Below are 13,441 nucleotides of genomic sequence, written 5' to 3' on the forward strand. Positions count from 1 at the left end.
GTACCCGTGAACATTTAGTACATGCAACATAACAAGCTAATGCTTCAGTAGGATCCTAGTGTTTTGCTACCTTTGCCCCTATGTTTACAACTTATTAACAAGAGATTTCCAGATTCCAAGGAATTGCTAGGTTGCACACGTGGGTAAAACATAAAACCCGCAAATTTTACAAATCAAAACAAATCAGAAGTCATCAATCAATCAAAACAAATTAAGGAAATCAAGCTTGTGCTTGAACACTCCGGGCCGCGTGAATGAGGGTAAAACTAAATACTCTTGTTGTATTTTACAATTTAAGAATTTGACAATCAAGTTTACATGATTCTTTTGCTGATATGTAATTTCAACATTGTTTTGTAATGTCGAAGCTGTTAAGATGCTCTGTTGTCGTAATTGAGGGCATTTTTTGCTTTCTGTGTGTGTGTATGTGTAAATTTGTTGTACACTCTTCCGGGGCGACACATATACACCGGCTATATGTAGGTGAAAATTGGTGATCATACGTTTGCATCGACGTTTTAATTTGATGCGTGGTGGTTGGAATATTGTGTTGTTGAATGACAAGGATATGTGAAAGTAGTTATTAGGCTTCATGGGGGCTGTGAAAGTTGAAGTTTAATCGAAGATCGTTGGCAGTATATCCTGTAAACTCTGTTGATGTGAAGGTGTATACTCCGTCGATCTGAAGGCTGTTGACAAAATTATGTGGGTTGGATTCCGGAGACGTTAGCTTTTGTCGAACTGACAAATAAGGGCAAAATATAACGAAAACTTGATGATGACTGTTGTCGGTGAGGGCAAAGAAACACTTTAAGCTGGAGTTCGCGTTGTTTTAGGGAAGTTAAGGACTTGGGGAAGTTAAAATTCTCTTTTCGTTTTGTATTTTCACCGCGTTGTTACTTCTTCATGATTGTTTGAGCTCGATTGTTTGAGCTTGTGTGAATTGAATATTTGATACGCTGACTTTGGACACAATGATTATGGAAATTTAAAACCAATACGTCGTTTGAAATTTAAAGTTTAATGGTTTCAAGTATTGTGTGAAACGTTAGCTAATTTGACTGCTGGTCTGTTCAGCAGTCCAGTTGATGTCTTGATTTCGAAGGATCGTGCTCGTCCGTCCAATCCATTATGGCATTTCGCAATTCGACCCATTGGCCAAATACCTCTCGGAGTGAACTCATGCAAGAGCCAGACTAAATCACCTTCTTTCAATTGTTCTGATTCTGTTCTCCACTTTGGTCGGCTGATAAGATCTGATGTGTACTCTTTTTGCAAACGTTTCCAAAAATGGTCCAGTAATGTTTGTGTGTAAGAGAACTCCTTTTTACTAAATGTTCGGCTGGTTGATGTCAACGGTGCTAAAGGGCTGTAAGGGCGTCTTAATAAGAAATGATTAGGGGTTAGTGCTTCTTCATCGTTTGTGTCTGAAGAGACATTTGTAATTGGTCTGGAGTTGAGAAGTCCTTCAGTCTCGGCTACAATTGTCTGAAAAATTTCGGCTTTCAATTGTTGGCTGCCTAAAATTATGAGCAAAGTGCGTTTAGCAGACTGAATTAGCCTTTCCCATATCCCGCCGAAATGAGGGGCTAGAGGTGGATTCAGTTTCCATGTAATATTTTGCTGCTGTAGCTGGGACTTGATGTAGTCGTTGTCCACATTGATTTTGCTCAGATCCAACATTTTTTTCGCTGATGTGAAGTTCGATCCATTGTCAGAGATGATTAACTCGGGATATCCTCGTCGCGAAACAAACCTTCTAATGGCTAGTAGACAACTATCTGTGTCCAATGTCTGACAAACCTCCAGATGCACAGCTCTAGTTACAAGACAGGTGAAAAGACATACGTATTGTTTTTCCAATTTGCGATTTGTGTGCTCAATGAAAAAGGGTCCGAAAAAATCTAACCCAACATTTAGAAAAGGATATTGTTTTCCTGCTTCTGCGAATCGGAAACTGGGTAGGTCGGCCATGAGGGGGGTGATATTTTGTGCTCTCTATCGTCGGCAAATGAAGCATGTTTTACTTAGTTGTTTCAAAAATCGTCTAAGACCTATAATGATGAAATCTTGTTGCAGATGTGCTCGGACAAACTCTGTTCCAAGATGTCTACAGTCGTTGTGGGCTTGCTCAATTATTAATTTGGTAATATTATCCTTACTGTCAAGAATAATTGGATGTTTCTGGCTGTAGGGTATTTTAGCGTGCTTTAGTCTGCCTCTTGCTCGTATTAAACCATCTTTGTCCAGGAAGGGAGTGAACTGTAATAACTTGTCCTTTTTGTCTAGTTCATTTTCCCGTTCAAGGTTTCTTATGCTTTCAGAAAAAGTTTTATGCTGTGATTGTCTCAATAGATGGTGTCGTGCGTCTTCATAACTGTTTGTGACTGCTCGTTTTCGAAAGATATTGACTGCTTTCATCACTGTTTCGGTCCGTCGCATAAGATTATTCCAACTAGAGAAATCATTAGTGTCAATAACTGTGTTTGAAGTTTCTGTACGTAAAACGTTTAACGCTGTAAATTGCTGGTCTTTTTGGAAATTTGGAACGGGATTTTCTAGGAGAAATTTTGGCGCTGACAGCAATTTTTCTTTCAAGTCTGTTAAAGAAAGTCCTCTTGTTCCGTGATCTGCAGGGTTGATTTTACCAGGTACAAAATTCCATTGTTCTGACTTAGAGTTGGCTAAAATTTTTGCAATTCTATTCGCTACAAAAACTTTTTGGTGTTTTGTTGATTTAATCCAACCTAATGTGGCCATACTGTCAGTCCAGAACTGAATTTTGTCAAACTGTGCTGTCATTTCGCTTCGAACAAAAGAAGCAAGTTCTGCTCCCATAGCTGCTGCTTCTAGTTCTAACTTCGGGATGGTTGTTGTTTCAATGGGGGCAACTCTTGCTTTGCTAACAACATATTGAGTTGTTATTTCTTCTGCGCTTGTTGATCTGATGTATATTGTCGTTGCTATTGCTGTACTTGATGCATCGCAAAATATGTGAAGTTCATGCTTAGCAGCTGGGTTGGGGATCAGACATCTGCTAATAGAAATCTCTGGCATCTGCTCATATTCGTCGACCCATTGCTGTAAGTCGTGTTGGAACTCTCTTGGAATCTGATTGTTCCAGTTGTTACCTTGTTTCACTATTGATTGAAGAATGCATCGCACTCTAATGGAAAACAGCGTGATGATTCCAAGGGGATCGAACAATGATGCGGCGAGTGAGAGCAATTGACGTTGTTGCATGCTTTTGACATCCAGTTTTAAGTCTGGTCTTTTGAAGATGAAAATATCTTCCTTGGCATTCCACATTTGTCCTAAAATGCGTTGCTCTATCGCTGTGTCTGCATTTTCTCCAGTTATTTTCATGACTGTGTTTGACTCGTTACTAAAAAACTTTGTAAGTTTAAAGCCACCTTTGTGTAATGTATCCTTTACCTCTGTTGTTGTGATTACTGCGTTTTCGGTTGTGTTGAAACTTTGAAGGTAATCATTCATGTAGAAATTGTTTCTTATGGCTGAGTAGGCTTCGGGATAACTTAATTTGTTGTCTTCCGCACATCTGTGGAGTATGTAGATTGCACATGAAGGGGAACAAGTTGCACCAAATATTAGTCTCTTGTACTTGAAAATTGTTTCTTCTCCATCTTTGTTCCACAAAAATCTTAGTGCGTCTTGGTCTTCTGTTCTGATGGCAACTTGCATGAACATCGCTTCGATATCACCGGTTATTGCAATCTTGTACTGCCGAAATCTCAGAAGAAGTCCAACAAGGCTGCATAGTAGATCTGGTCCGGTCAAAAGAGCTTTGTTAAGTGAATGTCCTTTGTATACTGAAGCTGCATTTGTGACCCGTCTTACTTTTTTCTTCATTTTATGTTCAACGGGGTGGTGTGGGAGATACCAAAGTTGTGAATTCATGAAGCTGGGTTGACGTTGTGCCTCTTCAAAAAATCCATTTTCGATGTCTGCTTCGATGGTTTGGTTGTAACGACAAAATAGGTCTGGTTCCTGTTGAAGTCGGTTTTCAAGTGACTGTAATTGTGCTTTGGCAAGAAAGTAGTTGTTCGGTAGCTTAGTGTCATCTTTCCAAGGTAGTCCGATCTCATAACGAGAACCGCTGTGGCATGTCGTCCTTTTTAATGTTTCAAGAGCTTTCCTGTCATCTGCTGTCAGTGTCTTTTTTCCGCTCACTAAACTTTTTCCCTCCATTGTCCAAAACATTTGAAGCATGTCGTTCTCTATTTCCTGTTCTGGGTTCTTAATTCTGTTGTAAAGCGTGATGTTGTAATTGACTTCTTGTTTATTACTGGTTGGCTTGTATTTCTGTGGTATTGGTCCTGTAACGGTCCATCCAAGCTGCGTCAAGACTCCGTATGGGGTTCCTGGTGGTCCTGTTGTGAATTTAAGTGGTACTGTTGCTATGAAGGCATCCGCTCCGATTAAAACTCCTATTCTGTTATCTCGTATTTGTGGAAATGTGATGTTGTTAAGATGATCGTAGTCGGCGCAGATAGAGTTCAACATCTCAACGGGTACATTCGGCATTTGAAAGTCAGGTGCTGACGTGGCGTACACCGGTAGGTTGAAAAGAGGTCGGGTGCTGTTGATTGATCCAATTCCCAGAAGAATTTCAGTTGATGTTATGATATGTTCTCCGTAAAGTGAAGAAATTGGTACTGCAATGTTATCTGTGTTTTTTATTCCGAGTGCTTTTGCCATTGAGTTTGTTATTTGTGTGTTGTCGCTCCCGCTATCCAAAAGAGCATATGTTTCTATTGATACGTCTTCTGTGTAAAGGATAACCGGAATGGCTTGAAGTTGAACTTGAGGTCGTATCCACGAACTGATTTGGTTGTTGCTGCATGTGTGATTTTGTGGTCGTAGGTTGCTGTTGTTGTTGTTAAAGTTCTGTTGCCTTTGGCTTTGATTTTGTGTGTCTGTTTGGTTATGAGAATGTCCGGTGTTCTGTTGTCGTGAATTTGTATTTGGCATGAAGTTGTTCGGATTGTTATAGTTTCTATTGAAGGTGCTTCCATTGTTGTTGTTGGGATTGTAATTCTGATTGAAACGGTTAGTGTTATTGTTTTGACCAAACGAATTACGTGTGTTGTTGTTTTGATTGTAACCAGCCATTCTTCCATAGTTGAATCCATGTGGTTGAAACTGTGATCTGTTTGCGGTTATCTGTGTTTGGTGTCCGTTGTTTTGCAGACCACGATTGTTGTGATAATTGTTTGCAGATTGGTTTTGAACCTGGTTGTTTGTTTGTTGTTGATGTTGTTGCTGTTGGTTTCTTTGCTGTTGCTGAGTTGGTGAAAATGTCTGTGAGCTGTTAAAGTTGTTTCTGTGAATTGTTGAGTGATGAAATCCGTTGCAGTTTGCGATTCGACATCGGTAATTACTGTTACACTGTCCTTTTGGGTGTTCGGTGAGGCAATTTGGGCAAATTTTCAGTTGTCTTACTGTTTGTTGTCTTTCGTCAATATCTTTATTGAGGAATTGGTTGCATTTTCCTAAGTTGTGACTGTAACCACATAGAGGGCATCTTTTGTTACTTTGCTGTTGGAAGAGTCTGTTTGATTTTTTAGACGAACTGTTTTCTTGATTGGTTGGTCTTTGTGATGTTGACAAATCTTCGCAAGCTTCTGCATAATTATCGATCCAGTCCTTAAAATGTATTAAATTAGGTTGAACAATAGCTTGTCTAAGGACGTATTCGTTCCATCTGATTATCATTGTTGGCGCAAGTTTATCTTTTGCAATCTTAAGGACAGCTGAGGATTGAAGATCCGATGTGAAATTGTGAAGTATGAACGTTTGAACCATTTGTCTAAGAAACGCTGCAAAAGATACAAAACTTTCGGGGTTATTAATGGTCGGTCTGGGCCATTGTTCCAACTTATCAAGGTAAGCTGCTGTAACATGCTGTGGTTTCCCGAATCGTTTTTGTAATTCTTGCATTGCTTCATTATAAAACTCTCCGTTGTATGAGTATCCAATAATGCTGTCTTTGGCTCTGTCTGTGAGGGCGTTTTGAAGATATGTCATCCGTTGGGCATCTGTCAGTGTTACATTGTCATGTATTGTGGCTTTGAAAAAACTAAACCAGTCGTGCCATCTCAATGGATCTCCGCTGAAGGATTTGAGTTGACTTTTTGGAAGATTAATGGTGGATGTGACATGTTGTTCTTGTGCTTCTCGTGGCAAGAAAATGTTTTCTGTTGTCTGTGTATGTTGAAACTGTCTGTCTGGTTGTTGGCCAGTTCTGTTGATGTAATTTGGTAGTCTTTGGTCCTGTGCGTTTAGATTAAAATTGCCAAGATTGTTGTTCGTTTCTGGGATTAGGTTGTTGACGGTTTTCCTTCTCAATTCTCTTTCATTTGATTGGTTACCTCTATTGATTTTGTTCGCATCTTGATAGAAATCGATGCTTTGAAGACATTGCTGTTCTTGATTTTGAACATGTTCGTGAATATTTGAAGTACCTTGACCTTGGGTCTCCTGAAATTGGGTATTTGTTGAAGCAAGGTTAACATCATGGATCTTGTCTATTTTTCTTTCTCTTTTTCTGGCTCCTTGTATTTTTGGTTGTAGTCCATAATGCGTTGGGTTACTGCTTAGTCTGATGTTGTCGATTTGTTGCTGATCGTCGCTTTCATCGTCTGTTGATTGTAGATAATTACTGTCGTAGTCTGTTGTCTGTTGATTTCTTCTGTGTAAAGGCGTGATTTTATTTGATGATTGTTTCCTGTTAAAAGGTTGTAAGTTTCGTTGTCTTGATTGTTGCTGATGTGGCTGTGTTTTCTTTTGTGTTTTCCGTTTGTCTCGGATACTAGTGTCAAATGTCTGATATGAACTGCAATCAGATTCGGTACTTACATCTGATTGGTGTATTTTTTGTTTCCTTTTAGCGTGTTCATTGGATTTGGGTTTGTCGTTTGATGTAGTGGTACCAACATCGCGTCTTATGGTGATTGGTCCGATGTTTTGCTCTTTGTAGTTAACTTTAATTGCTTCTCGGGTTTTTGTCAAGTCCTCACCGCCATTGCTTTTTCTTTGCTCTGCTGTTATGTGATGGTCACCATTATTGAGTGGAAAACTGGCTATCATCCTTGACGAAGTGCATTCTGTGTTTGACTCATCATTCGGCTGTAATGTTTTCTCGCGGACTTGTGTGAAGTTGGTTTTTGGATCGGTGCGTCTCTGTTTTTGACTGTACCCAAAATTTCTCAGAGGAAACTCAATGTAAGAATTCGGGTTACACTGGTTGTTACTTTCTTTGTTGTCGGAGTCCCCTCCTTCCAATGACGTTGTATCTGAATGGGTAGCGCTCATTATCAATTGGTTACTTTGTTTTCTGTCATCGTCATATTTCTGTCCATGTTGGGGATTTCTGCTGCTTTGTTGTTTTTGTTTTTCTGAATCTGAAAGTGTAGGTACTTTATCTGTTCTGTTCTCTGCTTTTGATCTGCCTCTCAAATTGTACGTTTTTTGTCTATTGTAGAAGGGTTTAAGAGTTGTTGAGGGTTCGTCATTTTGGGTGTTAGTTTGATGTGGTTGTGCTCTTCTTTGCTGCTCTGGCAAATGGCTATCGGAGTCTGTAGTAATTTCCCTTGAATGGTCTTTGCCATATTTTTTCCATTTCAAGATAACTAGACTTCGTTCTGCTGATCTCTCCATTTTTTCTTTCAATTCATTTTGTGTGAGGTTGAATTTAAAAAGGTCGTCACAGAGTTTGTCTAGTTGCAGCTTTTGTTGAGAAAGAGACTCATAGGACAAATTGATGCCCTCTAAATTCTCCTCTTGAATCATTGCCTCAAGGTAGTCGACATTGACTGCCCATTCTGCTTCTCTCCTCTGCAGCTGTTGTTGTATAGCCTTTTTCTTATTATTGCCGCCAGGCATATTGATACAGGTGCTTTTTTGCAAGAGTTTTGAACTTTGTTCTTGTTTGATCTATCAGTTTGTCAGTTTTAGTTTTTATTAAGTTTTTGTAACAGCTGAATGAAACAAGTATTATCAAAAGCAACTTCAAAGGACACGCGTAAGAGTATTCAGTTTGTTTGCTGCATTAAAACAGCCGCTCTAGACGCTTTTTTCTTGTTGTCCTGTTAATGTTTTGAGGGTGTTACTGCTCTGTGGGAGGACGATATGACTGCTTTTATACGTAAGCTACAGATTTAAGTGTTTTACTTTTTCGATACAAAACTCCTTTGTTCTGAAATTTGAAAGAAAAAGCAATCAGACCTGTTTTGTTTTTAATGAAGTGATGTGTGTTGTGGTCTGATTTTTCTTTTAACCTAAACTTTGTTGGGTCTGTTGAACTTTGCAGATTGTCAGAGAACGTCAATTTTTTTTACTGACGAATAATATCAAAATGTGTTTGTTATCGCCTTTGATGCTAAACGTTATTCCTTGACGTTTAAATCTTTTCTGCAACGAACAACCTAAATCCGAAGTTTTTTTTTAACGTGCCCTCTGAAGTAGAAAGCGTTTGACTGTAATTGCTGTGTTCTTTCTTGCTTTACATTCTTTTTGAATCAAAAAATCGGAAACTTGATTATAATTAACTACAATAAAAACAAATTGTGGGTGTTCTTCTATTTTTTTTAATGTGTGTGTATGTGTATGAACACTATCTACTCCAGAGCTGAAAACGATGTACACGCTTCCTGAGAACTAAAAAACGTTATTGAACGCTAATCTCATCGAGGAATATGGAATTTTTTGTTGCAAATCGAAAAAGTGTTTTTGTTTTTTTTTAAACAGGAGCGTGGACAAAGTTTTCTTATATTAGATAACAGGTATATAAATATGATATTAGTATATAAATATGATATTAGTAGGTATTTTATATTTATATAATTATATAAATGTTCCTTCGGATGAAGACCCTTTGATTTTCTTTTGTTAACATTGTTCTTCGTTAGAATTTGAAAATGAAATTAGAAATATTTGGTTGCTGAGAGACAATCTTCTGTAGACGTCATTTCTTGTTACACATTTTTGTACTTATCTATATGCCTTTCTTTCTTCTTTTTTTGTCAACTCTCTATCTTGTTTTTTTTCTGGTTCTTCGTTATTGTCGCTAAGTGACGGCTCCTTTCTAAAGGGTTCTAAAATACAGCAAACATTTTGAGTTATAGGAACAATGGAAATAGTATTGAAAAAATTTTTTAAAGTACTCCCTGATTTTTGTTACTTTTTTTCAGTGTTTCAATTTCAGAAGTTTGGTTGCTTTTTAATGTGTTTGTCCTTAAAAAGGGTCACCAATGTTTACTTTTTAATAACAAGAGATTTCCAGATTACAATGAATTGCTAGGTTGCACACGTGGGTAAAACATAAAACCCGCAAATTTTACAAACCAAAACAAATCAGAAGTCATCAATCAATCAAAACAAATTAAGGAAATCAAGCTTGTGCTTGAACACTGTTTTCAGAAAATATTCATGGTTTTCGAATCTTCGCACATTTTGGTAGGTTTTTGTTTTCTTTTCCCAGTATCACTACAATAGGCAGTCCTCTGTTCATTTAGAAAAAAACACACACGAAAATTTTCGATGTTTTTTTAGTGAATAGCCGAACGATTAATTAGTTGGGACATCATTTTCCTGCAATTTTTTTCGTGTAATTTTTTTTTCTTTTTGCTTGTATTTGTCCTTCTTTATTCAGTTTTGACATATCCTGGATAATGAAAACTCTCAATCACTCTCTATGGAGGTATAAAAGAACCTCACAATAAATTCATTTAATGCATAATGTTTCTCATTTGACATTAATTCTTTTCAAAAAAAAGCAGTGTTATATTAAGTTTTGCCCATTTGCTCATTTCTTGTCGACTTGTTACGAAGTTGAATTGAGTAAAATTCCCATATTTTTTTTCTAATGAAGTAGTGGTTAATCTTTTCAGTATAAATTTTATCTCATGTCATTTATATTTGGTTATTAAAGGTTTTCAAAAAATGGACGAGTTTTGGTCTTAACTAATATTTGTAATCAATTGATTTTTGTCGCTGTCTTTTCTTTTAATGTTATTTTATAGTCTTATGACTTTTCCTATCTAATAACAGGAGCAATTATTTTTCGAAGAATTTGCAAGATAAAATGTCTACTCTCTAAGTCAAAAGCTTATAATGGCTATAAAATTTGCAAACATTGTTTTTTTTTAAAAAAAGACAGTGGATTTCTGAGATTAGCTGATCTTAAATCTGTTAAATTGTTGCTTACCATCTGTCTGGACAAAACACAAACCCTATATATTGAACTATCACTGCTCTGAACAACGTTTTGTTTTCCTCAAATAGTCTTTGTTCTTGGTACAATGTGTTTTCAAAAAATATTTATGATTTTCGAATCTTTGCCCATTTTGGTAGGTTTTTGTTTTCTTTTCACAGTATCACTACAATAGGCAATCCGCTGTTCATTTGGAAAAAAAACGCACCCAAAAATTTTCCATGTTTTTTTGGTGAATAGCCTAATGTTTAATTAGTTGGGACATCATTTCCCTGATATTTTTTTCGTGTAAATTTTTTTCTTTTTGCTTGTATTTGTCTTTCTTTATTCAGTTTTGACATATCCTGGATAATGAAAACTCTCAATCACTCTCTATGGAGGTGTAAAAGAACCTCTCAGAACATTCAATTAATGCATAATGTTTCTTATTTGACATTAATTCTTTTCAAAAAAAGCAGTGTTTTATTAAGTTTTGCCCATTTGCTCATTTCTTGTCGACTTGTTACGAAGTCGAATTGAGGAAAATTCCAATATTTTTTTTTCTAATGAAGTAGAGGTTAATCTTTTCAGTATAAATTTTATCTCATGTCATTTATATTTGGTTATTAAAGGTTTTTAAAAAATGGACGAGTTTTGGTCTTAACTAATATTTGTAATCAATTGATTTTTGTCGCTGTATTTTCTTTCAATGTTATTTTCAAGTATTATGACTTTTCCTAGCTAATAACAGGAGCAATTATTTTTCGAAGAAGTTGCAAGATAAACTGTCTACTCTCTAAGTCAAAAGCTTATAATGGCTATAAAATTTGCAAATAATTGTTTTTTTTTTAAAAAAAAAAAGGACAGTGGATTTCTGAGATTAGCTGATCTTAAATCTGTTAACTTGTTGCTTACCATCTGTCTGGACAAAACACAAACCTTATATATTGAACTATCAGTTGCTCTGAAAAACGTTTTGTTTTCCTCAAATAGTCTTTGTTCTTGGTGCAATCTGTTTTCAAAAAATATTCATGATTTTCGAATCTTCGCTAATTTTGGTAGATTTTTGTTTTCTTTTCACAGCATCATACAATTGGCAGTCCTCTGTTCATTTAGAAAAAAACGCACCCAAAAATTTTCGGTGTTTTTTTAGTGAATAGCCTAATGTTTAATTAGTTGGGACATCATTTTCCTGCAATTTTTTTCGTGTAATTTTTTTTTCTTTTTGCTTATATTTGTCTTTCTTTATTCAGTTTAGACATATCCTGGATAATCAAAACTCTCAATCACTCTCTATGGAGGTATAAAAGAACCTCTCAATAAATTCATTTAATGCATAATGTTTCTTATTTGACATTAAATCTTTTCAAAAAAAGCAGTATTTTATTAAGTTTTGCCCATTTGCTCAATTCTTGTCGACTTGTTACGAAGTCGAATTGAGGAACATTCCCATTGTTTTTATCCTGGCTAATAACAGGAGCAATTAGTTTCCGAAGAGGTTGCAAGATAAACTGTCTACTCTCTAAGTCAAAAGCTTATAATGGCTATAAAATTTGCAATTAATTGTTTTTTTTTTAAAAAAAAAGCCAGTGGATTTCTGAGATTAGCTGATCTTAAATCTGTTAACTTGTTGCTTACCATCTGTCTGGACAAAACACAAACCCTATATATTGAACTATAATTTGCTCTGAAAAACGTTTTGTTTTCCTCAAATAGTCTTTGTTCTTGGTACAATCTGTTTTCAAAAAATATTCATGATTTTCGAATCTTCGCCCATTTTGGTAGGTTTTTGTTTTCTTTTCACAGTATTACTACAATAGGCAGTCCTCTGTTCATTTAGAAAAAAACGCACCCAAAAATTTTCGGTGTTTTTTTAGTGAATAGCCTAATGTTTAATTAGTTGGGACATCATTTTCCTGCAATTTTTTTCGTGTAATTTTTTTCTTTTTGCTTGTATTTGTCTTTCTTTATTCAGTTTTGACATATCCTGGATAATGAAAACTCTCAATCACTCTCTATGGAGGTATAAAAGAACCTCTCAATAAATTCATTTAATGCATAATGTTTCTTATTTGACATTAAATCTTTTCAAAAAAAAGCACTGTTTTATTAAGTTTTGCCCATTTGCTCATTTCTTGTCGACTTGTTACGAAGTCGAATTGAGGAACATTCCCATTGTTTTTATCCTGGCTAATAACAGGAGCAATTAGTTTTTGAAGAAGTTGCAAGACAAACTGTCTACTCTCTAAGTCAAAAGCTTATAATGGCTATAAAATTTGCAAATAATTGTTTTTTTTTTAAAAAAAAGACAGTGGATTTCTGAGATTTGCTTATCTTAAATCTGTTAACTTGTTGCTTACCATCTGTCTGGACAAAACACAAACCCTATATATTGAACTATCATTTGCTCTGAACAACGTTTTGTTATCCTCAAATAGTCTTTGTTCTTGTTACAATCTGTTTTCAAAAAATTTTTCTGATTTTCGAATCCTCGCCCATTTTGGTAGGTTTTTGTTTTCTTTTCACAGTAACACTACAATAGGCAGTCCTCTGTTCATTTGGAAAAAACGCACCCAACAATTTTGGATGTTTTTTTAGTGAATAGCTTAATGTTTAATTAGTTGGGACATCATTTTCCTGCAACTTTTTTCGTGTAATTTTTCTTTTTGCTTGTATTTGTCTTTCTTTTATTCAGTTTTGACATATCCTGGATAATGAAAGTTCTCAATCACTCTCTTTGGAGGTATAAAAAAACCTCTTAATAAATTCATTTTATTCATAATGTTTCTTATTTGGCATTACTTCTTGTTACGAAGTCGAATTGAGGTAAATTCCCATATTTTTTTTCTAATGAAGTAGAGGTTAATCTTTTCAGAATAAATTTTTTCTCATGTCATTTTGATTTGGTTATTAAAGGTTTTCAAAAAATGGACGAGTTTTGGTCTTAACTAATATTTGTAATCAATTGATTTTTGTCGCTGTCTTTTCTGGTAGTCATATTTTTTTTATTTGGTAGTTTGTTATGTGAAAAATGTAGATGAGCCGGGCCGGAACTTCGTGCGAACGCACATTACCGAGCCTCCTTGTTTTCTTTCATATCATCAAAGAGAAATTTTAGCAGTTCAGCATCACGTTGCCTAAGTTTGTGCAAAATTGAGGATAAAATTATTTTTAAAAAAGAATCGAAATAGCTTCAAAAAATGAAAAATCGAATCAAGGAAGCTTTTT

The sequence above is a fragment of the Convolutriloba macropyga genome, unplaced genomic scaffold (assembly GCF_964194025.1).
Source record: "Convolutriloba macropyga unplaced genomic scaffold, txConMacr16.3 SCAFFOLD_821, whole genome shotgun sequence".
Taxonomy (NCBI): domain Eukaryota; kingdom Metazoa; phylum Xenacoelomorpha; order Acoela; family Convolutidae; genus Convolutriloba; species Convolutriloba macropyga.